At 36.8% G+C, this 16620-nt stretch overlaps 1 long non-coding RNA gene across 1 annotated transcript in view; it reads right to left on the reverse strand.

The window, feature by feature from the left end:
- Positions 1 to 558: 558 nt before the first annotated feature.
- LOC120516146 overlaps positions 559 to 16620 on the reverse strand; it is a 29390-nt gene continuing 13328 nt past the window's right edge. The window contains exons 2-3 of the long non-coding RNA XR_005630796.1: positions 2825 to 2977; positions 559 to 776 (exon numbers count right to left, since the gene is read on the reverse strand). This is a non-coding gene — a long non-coding RNA (uncharacterized LOC120516146). The remainder of the gene's footprint in view (positions 777 to 2824; positions 2978 to 16620) is intronic.

The raw sequence follows: 16620 nt of genomic DNA on the forward strand, positions 1-16620 counted from the left end.
CCTTTAGATTTATATAAAAGTAAATGAGGCACACTCGATTTAAGAACTATAACAATACACTTTATTGATAAACACAAGGATTATACAATTATGATAAATTCATATATATATATATATATATATATATATATATATATATATATATATATATATATATATATATATACATATTGACATATATGACTGGATGCAGCCAGACTAAACAGACAGACATATAACATATAGGCTGGCTATTTACTGATTAATTAGAGTTCTGCTTTGTCTTGGCACAGATAAATAGTTTTACGATACCCAGTCTTTATGGGTGGTGTCCAATGATGTGTAAAGTTAGTTGTTCATTTGTTGTTCCTTCATGGTCCAAGTGAAGGATTCTTCATGCATTGAAGTGTGCTCTTTCTTCTTTCTTGCACAAGAATTTAGATACTAAAGTTTCCTTTTTGAAGTAATGGTCTCTCATCCTTGTTAGACTACTGCCACACAGCTTTGGCTTGACAGACTGGGTGTCAGCTTCAGGTTCAAACAGAGAAGAGTTTGTCAGATTTGACCCATGTGGAAAAACACAGAAAACAAGTATAAAGGTTTGGGGAGTCCACCCCATATACTGTGGTAATTGCAACAAAAAAACAAATGATCATTCAAGACTGAGTCACCAATAGACTAAACAAGAGGATTAATGGGTTTGGTTAGATACAGGGGAGACAGGAAGGGGTGGGATCATGGCCGGAAATGAAGTCTTGTAATAGGCAGAGTCTTAGGCAGGCTTTCCTTCTGCCAGTCTGTGAAGGAAAGAGAAAAGGTATTAGCACCATTCAACAACCCCAGTCTCTGTGTCTTACTCTCAGCTAAGCCCTTAGACTGCCTACCAAGTGCATGTGTGTGGCACCCTGCAAGGAAGTGCAGCTCATAACTTCTTAAGTTACAGAAGGTAATTTCCCCTTGCTGAGAGAATCTCAGAAAGGGTGCACCAAAAGAATCACTCTTGTTTCTTCTTCACCCACTTCCTTTGAGAGATGGAGTCCATGTGGTTTCAAAGGAAGGTAGAACATTCTCCTGATTGAATTAGTCAATTCTAGTTACCAAATCAGTGTCTTCTAATAGGCGAGTTCTTCTGTCCATCTTAGTTATCATCAAATTAGGTATTTGTCTTTGCTTGAGTTCATTTTGTACCATCTGGCTCAAGAGGTCTGCAGAATGACCTCTGGAGAGATGTCAGTGCAACTCTGATCTACATCTGTGTTATCAGATGAAGTTTAGGCAGATCCTGGTACAAGCTGTAGTTCGGACACAGATTGCAATGCAAGTGGTGAGGGAGGTACAGCTGGATACCTACATCCCTGTTAAATCTGTTTTCTTAACAGGCCTAGAGTGCCACTAAAGCCTAGCAGAATGGGCAATGCCCACTTTGTCCTACAACACCACAAAATTATTTAGGTTCTTTTTGCCTAATGAAAAGAATCATCCAAATTTTGTAAAATATATCACGAAGTGCAACACCGTTCTGCATGAGTACAACATATGAGTTGACAAAAGTTAACCTGGCATGGACATTTAGAGTGAAAGGAAAATTCAATTTTAAAAATATGTTGAAATTCAAGTATTGTTATTTCAAAATTATAGAAATTATGATGCATCTATTTTGATATTTTTGCTCTTGAGTCTGTAAAGTTAAAAGAAGCCTTTGAAATATAATTTTCCCATTTATGTGTGTTGTAATCTCATAGATCTGTTGTGTTTATTTATGTTAGCAGCTACTGATGTCCCCTGCAAGCCTGCGGTTGTGTTTGTTTACAGCATTTGTCAGCACATAAATTGTTTAATTATATTTACATGTTCTCTGTCATTTTTGTTAAAGCTCATTTTCTTTACTCTTATTTTCTTTTCTTACTCGTGCTGATTTTACTACCCTCCATTTTTATTGTATTCATAAAGTGGTAATAATTCATTTTGTACATTTTGTTCTAAATTAAATATTTTTCTGTCCTTAAATTCATTCTTTACTTTCAGTTCTCGCACATATTATCTTCCCTCATTATATTTATTTGCCAGTAGGTTATGTGTTTACTTTTGGTATGAGCACAGTTATGAACCATAAACTATAAATGAATTCATTTTCGTTTATGGTCATTTCATTTCAATCACATAAAACATCTGATTGCATTTTGTAAAGAACTAATTCTTTTATTATATATATTTAACATGTTCTTTCCAGGTCACTCACAATTTATTTTTATTGGGAATTAGCTGAATTAAATATACATCAGATTATAACAGTGGAATCAAACAATTTAAACATATTTGCAGAATTTTTGGGGCATAGATAAATAGGCAAATTCAGATAATATAGTATTATTTTAATTTCTTTATTCTTCAAATGAAAGTTATCATTTAATGGAGACCAAATATGCAGACAGAGTCACTTTCTCCAGCATACTGAGATTAAAATAATTTAACCTGAGTAGATGATTGCATTTCAGTACTAAGACCATGGAATTTACCAGCATGTTCACCATGGAGTTAGTGGACATTTCAAAAGTGCTATGTCTGAGAATTCCCCGATCCAAGCACATTAATAAAGATGAATAAGTGAACTAGTGGAACATCTAAGAACAGAGCATGAGTTAGCCCCCTTTAAAGTGGTGTGAAGTCCTAAATCCCCCCCACCAAAAAAAAAAAAAGAAAAATGCAGGAAGGTACAAAAGAGCGCAGGAGTCCTCAGGAAAAGTTGGGGGACCAACCATTCCATCCCATTTAATGTTAGGTTCCAAAAAAGAGAAACCAAAATGGTGCTCATTGGTGCGACAAAGTAAAAAAGGGGTACACTAACCTATTTGGCTTTTCTAATGCTTGGTTGAGGATATCAGATTTGGGAACGGCCAACATGTGGGGACACTGCTCCTGGTCAGACCCCGTTTCTTCTGGGGAAGGGACAGGTCTTCAGGATGGGGCTTAGTTGCCCTCACTGGACAGCTTCTCATCACTTCAGAGGAAGAAAGAGATAAAACAGTTAGTGTGAGCTCTCCTTTTTGCCCTTTTGGAGTAGTATTGCCAGCTTCAACAGAGTCTGGTAGGGGATCCTCATGTGCACCATGTATAACAATACTCATGTAGAGACCTATAGGAAGATGTAGCAAAGTGACAACATGTGGTGCAACCATGTTAGATCCTGGTACAGACATAAAAAGAAAAGCGGGTTGAACTTTTGTGATGGAGCCAAAGTCTTGTAGTCAGGGAGTGCTACATATAAAAAAAAAATAATTTATTACAAAACAAAACTCCTACATGTTTTGCAAAACAGAGTATTTCTTAACTGATAAGTTAGTGGAACCATAATATGGGCATATGAGATCCCAAGGCAATGCTAAGGAGACTCTTCTGTAGCACAAAATCTATACAAAAGAAATAGAAGATGGGAAAATATCTTGAATACTTCCAAAATAATGAAAAATGACTAGAGACTGAGACACTCTGTTTAGAATTGCTAAGCAAGATGCAGGTCTGGCTGTCTTATGAAGATAGAAGCAGCTGACATTTTACCTCGATTTTCATGTCTGTTTTATTTAAAACTGATAATGGTGGGAATGCACATCAGCACTCTTGTGATTTTGCTGATTTTCTGTTTTAATATTATCATTTATGGCTTCTGTGGGTTGTTTTATTCCACTTTTGTGGAATTTTGAATAGGTGTATTGCTATTACTGTGAAATCATTGCTATTGCAGTGAGATTTCTTGTTATGTTATTTGTAGTGATTATGTCCATTGCTAATCACAACTTTATATTGACCTCTGATGTTTTTGTATTATGCCTACATAAGATAACGACATGGCAAGTCATTCATCTACATATTGCATATAGAAGACTACTTTTTTTTCATGGTAATTTTTGCGATAGAAGTTAGGAAAAATGTATTAGCTTATACACTAGGCATGTTTTACTTTGAATTTTGTTTTGTGTTATTTGGGCTAGGTTTTGATGGTCTTTTCTGGTAATCGACCTCTGCCCATTTCGTTGTCTTTTCCATAAAGGTATATCCATTTCCCAGTCATCCTTTCACTGCATGTACTATTGCTGCACCAAATCACAACAAGCTCATATATATTTCAGACAACTTGGCACATACAGTATGTGTTTGTGCCTGACAATACACGTCAGTATTTTGAACAGTGCAGTAATGTAATTATGGTCTGGCCATCATGTGAACATGGAGGACTGTAGGAAACATTAGTCAAAAACAACTAATCTAACGACTGTCTGTGGAACCAAAAAGACACGTTTTTGCCAGCAAGAGGAACTCTCAGAGTGTTTTGTCTTTCGATTTTATTAGAAGGAGCTACATATTTTGTATCTATGCATTATACTACAATATAACAATAAAAGAAATCTCACCAAATCCAAAATATGATTATGGGAATAATATAAACAGGTGAACGTTTTAGAAAAAATGTAAAATTTAATAATGAATCTACTTAAAATGGAGGATCAGCCACTGCCTTTTGCAAACATTAAGGCTATAATACAAGGAAATAGTGGTTTAAAAGTCTCCCTTAAACTGACATTAGGGCCAATAAGCAATTTGGTATTATTATTAAAGAATAAATACTGTACAGTTGGCAAGGTAAAAAGGTGTTGAATGATTTTAACTACTGAAATACTGTATAATGGAATGCTGAAAGAAAAATTCATAAGTATATTATTAAAAACTTGCAACAAGTAGGGACAGTTTCAGAGGTACTGTTTGGAAGAGATTTAAAAGATGACTTCCCGACATGCAGGATAACTTTAGATTCAAAATGAGATGCAGTGGTATATCTAAGAGAACTTTTCCAATTGATGAGTAAAGCAATAAGAAAGCAAACAGTGAAAAAGTACTGCTAACATTTATAAAATTGACAGCCGTATTAACTATAAAGGCCATAAATACATGAGGTCAGCAGTTAAAAGGAGAGTTAGCAATTCTAAACTGCAACTAAAGTGCAATTTTGCTAAGTATGGAAATGTCGACTTGAATGTTTTTTTCATTGTTTCATCAATAAGAAAGCACCGACAGAGGAGGTGAAGTGCATTAAGAACTGCATTGTAAAATATAAATATAAAATATATCAAAAAGGAATTAACCAATGCACTTAATTCTTATTTGTGTAAACCTTTCAGATAGGGAGATAAGGATAGCTACTTGTAACATATAGGTTTTAGTATGCATTTAACAGTTATACAGAAAATGGTACAAAATGTGCTTTAAAAAAAGATGTGATAAGAGATTGAACTCATGTCAGAGGTCTATACCTGGAAAAAAACTAAAGGATGCAACAAATACAGTATGCACAATTTGTCTTAATTGAATTCAGTAATTACATGCTAAGAATACAAAGCAGAAATAAACAGAAAGATAAATCAAAATTGCCCTTCTTGGCCTACCTAGGCAGATTTGGCACCCTTGTTTACCTGGATGTGGCTTGTACATTTGAAGCCTTCTCACCACCTATCTCTCTGTCTCACACTTTATTTCTTGACAGTGCCTGCTATGCCACCTCCGATCCCATTTGCAGACTTGGTGGGATTATTGCTGTGAAGTGACTTCAAATCCAATACTGGGCTCTCACAAATAAAGTTTGTTCTATCTCTCTATCTACATAATCAATTCAGGGATTGGGGCATACCTTTACTTTCTTCAGGGACAAAAGTTGCAGCTACACATCTGGCGGCAACTACTGTCCCTTTCTGTTGCCCTTAGAGGGCTGGGTCCATGCTGTGTGTCTTTAAGAGGATGCCACTTATGAGCTGTAAGATCACAACTAGATTTGTAACTGTTCCCACTTTTGGTTCCTTTCCTAACTGCCTGGGACATTTGCTGCCGTTTATCAGAAAGGAGGTACTCCTGACTCCTGAGAACCCTTCCTGATATCATACTTGCTCTCAGAAGAAATTCTTGAGCCCCTGCCATCTAGAAATGTTACTCTTTCAGGACATCTTAGCACATTTCCATTGTATATGACCCCATTGTAGTATGTGTGACTCCTACAGGACCTCTCTCACTTGTGTAATTCTTCTTTTTTTGAAGGTATCCTATGGAACTGCTTCCTGTCCTTTGACAAACTCTTGCCATCCAAAACTATAATGACTGGCTCAAAATACCTCAGCTGGCTGATACAATTTAAACAACCAGTCTGTTTGTAGTACTTACTACCATAGTGAGAAAATGTAAATAGTAAGGTGGAAAATTTTAATGCTAAAGTTAGAGCTGCTGCTTACATAGTCGCTCCTGAAAAGATAGTTAAGAAATCCTCCAGCACTGTTATACCGTGGAAGATCCAAAGAGTGGCTGATTTAAAGATAACATTCCGGAGAGCCAGAGCATAAATGGAGAAAAACTAATTTGATATTTCACTAAGAAATTTTGAAGGCTAAAATAACGGAATATAACAACATAGTTTGTCTTGAGAGGTGGTGCTTCTTCTCTAAAATTATAAATAATAATGTTGGTAATCTGAGAGTTTTATTCTCAGCTACTGATCGGTTCCTAAACCCAGGTCACTCAATGGAATGCCTCCAAAAACCTTCCAGCGAAACATGTGACTCCTTTCCTATATTTTTTAATCATAAAATTAATTTAGAAATAACATAGTACATTAAATCTTGGTATTCCATTTTAAGCAAATTAAATTAGTTCACCAGAATAGATTTACCTGATCTATGTAGAATAATTTCCCAACTGAGACTCTCCACTTGCGTCCTTGACCCAGTACCAACAAGCTTTTTAAAGAAGTATCCGATGTGCTAACTGATAGTATGCTTGACATAGTAAACTCATCGTTAGATACGGTGGTCTTCCCAGACTGTCTTAAGACTGCTGTTGTTAAACCCCTGCTCAAGAAAAATAATCTCAGTTCCTCTGTATTTGACAATTTTAGACCTATTTCTAACCTGCCTTTCTTAAGTAAAATTCTAGAAAAAGCAGTCATCTAAATAATCACTTGAATAAATATTTTGTTCTTGACAAGTATCAGTCAGGTTTTAGAACATATCACAGGACAGAAGCTGCACTCACTAAAGTACTAAATGACTTGCGGATTAATGCAGACAGAGGCTGTTTATCTGTTCTCATCTTCTTAGATCTGAGTGCAGCATTTGACACAATTTATCATTATATTCTTATAAATCACCTTAGTCAGTGGGTGGGCCTCTCTGGTAGTGTCTTAAATTGGTTTGAGTCTTACTTAACAAGTAGAAGATTCTTTGTTAGTTGTAGTAATTATACTTCGAAGATGCATGATATTCTATATGGTGTTTCACAAGGATATATCCTGGGTCCACTTCTGTTTTCAATCTACATGCTTCCATTAGGAGCTACCACAGCTATGCTGATGACACACAACTGTTTTTATCAATAGCACCTGATGACCCCGACTCTCTTGGTTCACTGACTCAATGTGTTACTTTTGTTTCTGAGTGGATGAGTAGTAATTTTCTTAAACTAAATAAGGAGAAAACAGAAATCTTAGTTATTGGCAAAAATTAATATAGTGAGGGTATTAGAAATAAACTTGATCCATTAGGCTTAAACGTCAAGACTGAGGTAAAGAATTTAGGGCTAATTATTGACTCTGACCTAAATTTTAAATCACATATTAATCAGATTACCAGGACAGCATTTTTTCACTTAAGCAATATAGCAAAAGTTAGATCTCTTATAACTCTGCAAGATGCTGAAATGCTGAAAAATTAGTTCACGCTTTTGTTTTTAGTCAAGTGTAGTCTTTGTATTATTTGACAGGTACTGTATATTAGTCTATGATCTGCTTCTCACAACTAAGAGGGTGTGGCAGATGTTTGCCAGTTGGCTGACCAACCACAAGCGTTACCTGATAGGTGACCACTCAAATATCAGATTGTGATCAGACCTGTGGATGTAATACTCCAATCTACACCTTGTCAAGTAAGCAAACCAGCTGGTGTGGCACAATGTCTGAGGCTCTGCCTCAGGTGCTGCCATCTGAGGTTCGATCATTGTAAAGGAAAGCAAAGGTGCATAAACATGATAAGCTCCGATTAGGGTGAAACACATTTGTGTACTCTTTGTATTATTTGACATGTACTGTATATCATACATATATACAAGTGCATCTCAATAAATTGGAATATCATCGAAAAGCTAATTTATTTCAATAATTCAATTCAAAAATGAAATCATATATTATATAGATTCATTACACACAGAGTGATATACCCATCCATCCATTTTCCAACCCGCTGAATCCGAACACAGGGTCACGGGGGTCCGCTGGAGCCAATCCCAGCCAACACAGGGCACAAGGCAGGAACCAATCCTGGGCAGGGTGCCAACCCACTGCAGGACACACACAAACACACCCACACACCAGGGCCAATTTAGAATTGCCAAACCACCTAACCGGCATGTCTTTGGACTGTGGGAGGAAACCGGAGTGCCCGGAGGAAACCCACGCAGACACGGGAGAACATGCAAACTCCACGCAGGGAAGACCCGGGAAGCGAACCCAGGTCCCCTAACTGCGAGGCAGCAGCGCTACCACTGCGCCACCGTGCCGCCCCAGAGTGATATATTTCAAGCATTTATTTCTTTTTATTTTGCTGATTATGACCTACAGGTAATGAAAACTCAAAATTCACTGTCTCAGAAAATGTGAATATTACATAAGACCAATAAAAAAATAATTTTTAATACAGAAATGTTGGCCTACTGAAAAGTATGTCCATGTATGCACTCAGTACTTGGTCGGGGCTTTTGCATGAATTACTGCATCAATACGGCATGGCATGGAGGCGATCAGCCTGAGGCACTGCTGAGGTGTTATGGAAGCCTAGGCTGCTTTGATAGTGGCCTTCAGCTCATCTGCATTGTTGGGTCTGATGTCTCTCATCTTCCTCTTGACAATACCCCATAGATTCTCTATGGGGTTTAGGTCAGGCAAGTTTGTTGACCAATCAACCACAGTGATACCATGGGAATTAAATCAGCTCTTGGTACTTTTGGCAATGTTGGCAGGTGGCAAGTCCTGCTGAAAAATGAAATCAGCATCTCCATAAAGCTTGTCAGCAGAGGGATGCATGAAGTTCTCTAAAATGTCCTGGTAGATGGCTGCACTGACTTTGGACTTGATAAAACAAAGTGGAACAACACCAGCAGATGACGTGGCTCCTCAAATCATCACTGACTGTGAAAACTTCACACTGGACCTCAAACAACTTGGATTCTGTGCCTCTCCACTCTTCCTCCAGAGCATTACTAAACTGAACCTATTTATAAACTTAAAAATATAGGTAAATCATTTCTTTTTATTCACCCCATAACACAGTGTTTTTTTTTAGTATACTGTGTCACCTTTAGTAGCATTTCTCAAGAGACAATAGTTAAAGTTGTGTCTTCAGCAATATCAGAATCATTTGCCTGCTGCTTAGACTTTATTGATTTTAATTCTAACCTTTCATATCTGGCAATTAATTACATATTTTTTTCCTTCGACAGTTGTTTTTTCTTTAACAATAAACAGTTGGGCCATTGGGCCAAACAGTCCTTGTATAGCAATTTTATATGTAGCTGCATTTAGGGAGATATTTGCTTTTCCTCTTGCAATAGCTTTGGTAAACATATCATTTCTTGGTACCATTGCATTGATGGCATTTTGCTCATTTGGCAAGGTCATATTTCATCAATGAAGGTTATTCATCAATTTTCATCTATTATGACTACAATTTATCTTTACTAAACTGTAGGTTTTTGACTAATGTACGTTAAGGTCAACATGCAAAACAGCAGTTTTCAGTTTATTTTATAACAAAATTGATTGCAGTGCTTTACTGCATGCTTTGAGCTTCCATACTAGTTCTTTAGTTTATAATCTTTTAGCCTAACAGTTCTTCCAGCTGTAATGATCAGGTTTGGATTGCTTCAGTTTGTTAGATTTTCCAAAGATATGCAACAGTTCTTCCTTGAAGGGGGCTACTCATTTTGGTACAATAATATAGCATTTGAATAAGCTCTTTACATGAACAGGGCTCCATCATTTATACCCCAAGCTACACCTGATATGAATGCTTTAAAGCCTGGCAGTACTGCAATTGCAATGACACAGGAGCCAGCCTGTGAGATACCAGGTAGCAGGTGTACTACCCATATCTTTATCTACAGGGACCACTATGTCACAATACTGTGCATGGGGACCAGAGAAATTCCAGGACACTGATGATAGAAAGTATGCCTGAAGTCTAACCTTTATGTTAGGTGGTATCAGGGATGCATACTGTATTATCTAATACTAGAATAGCAAAATGCCTATTTAATAAATCAGGCTTAATGGTACAATGGTAAGTCTATCTGTTTGAATTGCGCCGTGCATTTACAAACCACTATTCGCTTGATATGCATTACAGCCATGTTTCTTTGTATGTCTTTTTGCCTTTCTTTGTTGCACATTCCAGTCCTGTTGTAGATGCTGGACAACGTTTACACACGGACATACGCTGCACGCCTTATTATCATATGCTGGCCACTTGCCTTTATTCATTGGACATTCCTGCCCAGCCAAGTGTACAGACACCAAAGAGATGAATGTCTTAACATTTTATATAGAGAGAGATATGTCTCCCTGTTCCCATTATGACAGTCAGGTGTCCAGGGGAATTGCCTCTCCGTTTAATAAAAGGTTTGGGATTGCAAGGATACTTGCTGCAACTAGCAGGATTTCTGACGGGATGATCCTAGGGGTACCCTAGCTCTTTCCTGATCCTGGAAGTGATTGTTGTTCTTCCTTTAAGGAAGTAGTTACATGCAGGGACGTAAGCCCCTCCTGCTAAGTCAAGTAAGAGTTTGGGAGGAATTTTGGCAGACTGCACTTGGTAGGAGAAAAAGAAATTGCAGGAGAAGAATGACAAGATCCCTCAAGGAAGGCCACTGGGCTGGCCATGCTATTAGATGAATGTTCAGCAAAATAAAAGGCAGAATAGAAAGTGAGGCAACCAAATCAGGTCAAACTGCAAAGTACAAAAAAGTTCTAAATGATGAAATTACAAAACACACATCAAAAATCTTAGTCGAAAGAAACCATAGGTTACAGCCAGAATAGCGATACAAAGAAATTAACACATTGTAAGTCTAGAAAATCCAAATGCTGAGACAAATCAGAAACACATGATGTGGACCTTTATACTATTACCTGCGTGATGTCATATGTCATAAGTTCGAGAAGTCATGACATAGCAACTGATCTAGCAATAAACAAAAAGTAGATACATTAAGGTAGCTACCATTGGAAAGCAAATATGGTGGCATGAAAAGATGTTAAAATAAAATAGCTAACTCAAAACTTCCATAAATGTAAAAAATAGTCAAATATTTCAATTCAACATCAAGAAAAACTCCAATAGGTCTAAAAATAGTGTCAAAAATATGTATTGCAGAGCTCCTAAAATATTTATATCAAACCTTTTATGATAATAAATAGGGTATTAACCTCAGTTAGTTGGACCCATAGGACTATACATTTTATTAGTTTCCTTGTCATTGTATCCCGCTTTCTTCTTCTTTATTATTTTTTGTTGTAATAAAACCTTTTTTTATACTTTAGACTTCCTTTGCTTTATTTGCATTTGGGGACCCTCACGAGCACTTCTCAAGGCCACAAAGCATATTCACGTATAGTAAATTTTCTGACAGCTTCATTGCACTAAACACTGAAGTTTTTTCAGTTATGCTTTGCTTTTAAAGATCATTCTGTCTTTTCTTTTTGTACGTGACAAGGATATAAAGGATTTTGTGGTAAAGAATTCGTACAACACTATTACATTGACAGAGCCAGCATGGGTTCCATGTGTGTGCTGCAGTTGTTTTAAGAATGGCTGCGCTGAGATCACACAAAGCAAAATACTCATTAAACATCATTCTGATTGCAGTTCTGAAGTTGTGCTGAATTTGTTAGTCTCTCCCTGCCCCCAATATTATGTCTGTTAAACCAATTGCATTTAAAAGTTGAAAATACATACAGGATTGCTGCAACACCCAGTTTCCTGTCATGTCATGCAGTTTTCATTTAAAGTGTCAGATCTCAGATTTACTGTGTTAGAAACAGTCAAACCACTTATTAAGAATAGAGAATTTCAGTAATTATCTCTTGTGCAGTTAGGCATTCTGAACATTTAAACTTAACACCTGATACCATAGGGACTTAATGCAACTAATGATTTATCCTTTTACCCATATATCATTCTCCTTTTTTCATTTCTTCTTGGTTCCTTTCAATTTTTGGAAGGACACATGTAGCTATTATTCTGTTGTTCCTGTTATTACCTTATTTATTTAACTAGACATTAAACCCGTTACAATAACGGACGCTAGAACAGTAGTGCATAAACACTAGTAGGAACAGTCTATATTAAATGGCAAGGGACCTTGTATGTGGCTGTAATATGCGTCACTGTATTGTGTGCCTTTAATTTTTTCTCGCAGTAATACTTTTTTGTATTTCCGTAAAATGCCTGTAATTTTCTCTGACAGTAATACAATGGAACCTCGGTTCACGACCATAATTCGTTCCAAAACTCTGGTCGAAACCCGATTTGGTCGTGAACCGAAGTTATTTCCCCCATAGGATTGTATGTAAATACAATTAATCTGTTCCAGACCGTTCGGACTGTATGTAAATATATATTTTTTAAGTTTTTAAGCACAAATATAGTTAATTATACCATAGAATGCATAGTGTAATAGTAAACTAAATGTAAAAACATTGAATAACACTGAGAAAACCTTGAACAACAGAGAAAACTAACACTGCAAGAGTTTGTGCTATAGTGCTACTCGCTAAAAACACTTTATTTTAATGAGTTTTAAGCACAGGGAAAAAAATTAACATTTGAAAAATCCGTAATTTAATAAACAACCAAGAAAAGTAACATTGCAACAATGCCTGTGTGTGTGTCTCTCTCTTTCACGTGCCTTTGTGTGTGTGTCTCTCTCGTACGTCTGTGTGTGTCTCACACGCCTGTGTGTGTCTCTCTCTCGCGCACGCGCCTGTGTCTCTCTCTCTCTCTCTGCACGGGGAATGCACAAGGAGAGACTGAACACATGCCGTGTGGCCCCGCACATGCGCACTTCACCAGAAGACACACACACACGGACACCTGGACGCACACAGGGGTTTTACTAAAGAGGATATGCTGCTCATTTTGTTCAGAATATCTAATGCTAAGGAAGAAGAAATTATTCCCCACAAAACAAGCTTACTTTTCTACCCATGGATTGAACAACATTTCAGGGGTGAAGAGTTCACAAACAGATTTGCATAGCAATTGTGCTACTATGCTTTAAAAATGAGAGACATGGATTAAATAAGGCCAACACCTAAGCCTAGGTGTATTTTTTCATCCCACCACGCGCATATCAATACAATCACTCTAGAAAAATGCTCAAATAAACTGAAAGTGCTAAAAAAACACCAATGATATACATCTACACAAACACAACAAGTGTTCACATGTTTAAGACTTGGTGAACCAGCAGATATGCATCTGGAGCAAAACTGGGAAATGTGTGTAAAAAACGAAGAAAAAAAAGGACAAAAGTAAAACAAAACAGAAGCTCAGAACAGAAGCCAAAAACTTTGGTCAACATGCGATACACTTTGAGTTCTTTAGAGCTTTGGTATCCACCGATCGGTTAAAGATTTGAACTCTTAGTCGTCCTTTTCTCCAGTCGTGTCGATTGCGCATGGGTCACAACATCTGAGGCCACTAAACCCTAGCAAAGCTGGAAGTGGATCTAAAGACAGAAATAAATAAGAGCGACATCTGAACACCCAAAATCATACCAAATCATGACAATATACGGCCCAGAAAACTATTCATCTATACTAATAAAAGGCAAAGCCCTCACTCACTCACTCACTGACTCACTCACTCACTGACTCATCACTAACCAACTTCCCGTGTAGGTAGAAGGCTGAAATTTGGCAGGCTTATTCCTTACAGCTTACTTACAAAAGTTGGGCAGGTTTCATTTCGAAATTCTACGCATAAGGGTCATAACTGGAAGCTATTTTTCCGCATATAATGTAATGGAGTCTTGAGTTGGAGATGGCCGTGGGGGGCGGAGTTTCGTGTGACATCATGACGCCTCCTACGTAAGTACGTAGAGAACAAGGAAGAACTCCAAGCACAAAACGCCATTTCACAATTGAGAAGGCAGAAAAACATTATGAAGCAAATGATGCATACAAGCATATTCATAAGTACAGCTACTGCGGAAACAAAGCACGGCGTGAACCGTAAGTTTATATTAAATTAAGTTCATAGACAGGCTGCCACTAGCGTTTGTAATTTAGTGCCTGCCCATATAAGGCCGTCCATCAGCGGCAATCCAATACAAACACTGCCGGTAAATGTTCACGGGTGAAGGACTGTACTTATGCAGAGGAAGATGAGATGGTCAGGGTGGTGTTTGGCACAAACTCATTGAAACTGCGAGAGAAACTTTTAAGTGCGGGTCTTAGCTGACATTACGAGATGGCACCAGTACAGCTGGGAACCCGATGCGATGCGGCTCACGTAAACTGACGCAGTGCACAGACAAAAAGCAACAGTTCCAAAGAGTGCTGAACAAAACCGAATTACACAATTGAGAAGGCAGCAAAAAATATGAAGCGTCTTATACATACAATCATATTCATAAGTGCAGCTACTGCGGAAACAAAGCACACGGTGGAAAAAGTGAATGTCCTGCTAAAGGAAGACAGTGTAAAAAAAACCCGTGCATGCAGTTTGTCACATCACAGATAAAAGGAAGGCGAGCTGTTTATTGATGCAGTAAGGAACTAATCGATGAATGAAACCTCTTATCTTTACAGCGATTGACAAACACGGAATGTAACTTGAACACATCCTACAAATACGAGCCTGATTGAAAGAAATAATGATAATCAAATCCTTGATGACAGCAACATTCAATAACACTCACAAAACAATTACTGTATATTGACAATCATGTTACGTTATTTTTAAAATGTTCCCTTTTCTTTTCATAACTTCTACTTCTCCACTGCGTACGGGTATATATATATAAATGTATATATATACCCGATCTACAATACATACTTTAGCATAGACAAGCCACACGCTGTGGCTAATTGTAGAGTCTTAAGCCTCTAACGCGACCGAGGTTCGATTCGAGAGGGTGTACTGACTATGTATGCGCTACCGATTCATTTTACCTTCGCATCTCCTTGGTTTGGGACGTATGAAAAATATTAGGTTAGCAGAATCATGTTACGTTATTTTTAAAATTTTCCCTTTCTTAGCACAAGCACAGCTGAGAAGCTTGATGCATGTACTCCATAACAGCGTTAAAAATAACGCATTTAATCACACTTTCAATTCCAAGCAAGCGGGAACTTTTGTCAATGCATGATTTCCTGGTACATCCATTACACTGATGCACACATCACAGCTACAAAAATGTTAGAGTCGGAATAAAGCGCGTTCCTACGACTGATCATTTCGACTACCCGAGCGAAGCCTTGATAAAAGCATGGTTTTGTGCACACTGAAAAGCAAGCAAAATTAGATGCATTACAGAAAGCGGACTTTGTGGCTCTTACTGGGGATCATTGGACTTCCGTGACCGTTAGTAATTCTAAATACATCTAATTACAAAATGTTCAATGATCACACTGTTTTAGCCTAATGTACAAAATAATTTTGGCTAATGTTACTCAGAGTTTAAAGAGTAAGCTGGTCAAATTACCTTTTATGTTTCTGACTTATTTTTTAAGAAGAAAACTGCACTTTATGTTGAAATTTTGGTTATTATTATTTAAAGACAATACTATTCTGAAAATGTACTTAAACTACCACTTTATTTTTAAGTCTGCCCAATTTTAACCAGGGATGATATTTTTGTTTCTGTTTTGAATTCAAATGCAGTTTAAAAGCTTTTTTCAGAAATTAAAACAGCTTCAGTTTACAATATTCATGTCCATGTCTATTATTTGATTCTGTAAGCCCACTAAAACCGTTTTAAATTAAAAAAAAAACATTTGCGATTTGGGGCAAATTTCGTGTGCGATTACATACGATTAATCAAGATTAATTCTTACACAGCCTCTAATTAATTGGATTAATTTTTTAATCGAGTCCCACCTAATATATATATATGTAGATATATATATGTAGATTTGTATATATATGTGTATATACAGTATATATGTAGATATGTATATGTTGTATATACAGTATGTATATATGTGTGTGTGTATATATACAGTATGTGTATATATGTATATGTATATATATGTATGTGTGTATATGTATATATATATATATATATATATATGCCAGCAACACTCACGACAATGACAAAACAATTACATTGTCAATCATGTTACGTTATTATTAAAATGTTTCCTTTTCTTTTACTTCTCTGCTGCCAATCGAGGTATTTTGCTATATATATATATATATAATATAAATAGATAGATATGACAACAACACTCATATCAATGACAAAACAATTACATTAACAATCATCTTACGTTATTTTTAAAATGTTTGCTTTTCTTTTTCATAACTTCTTTAACACACTACTTCTCCGCTGCAA

The sequence above is a fragment of the Polypterus senegalus genome, chromosome 15 (assembly GCF_016835505.1).
Source record: "Polypterus senegalus isolate Bchr_013 chromosome 15, ASM1683550v1, whole genome shotgun sequence".
NCBI classification, from domain to species: Eukaryota; Metazoa; Chordata; class Cladistia; order Polypteriformes; family Polypteridae; genus Polypterus; species Polypterus senegalus.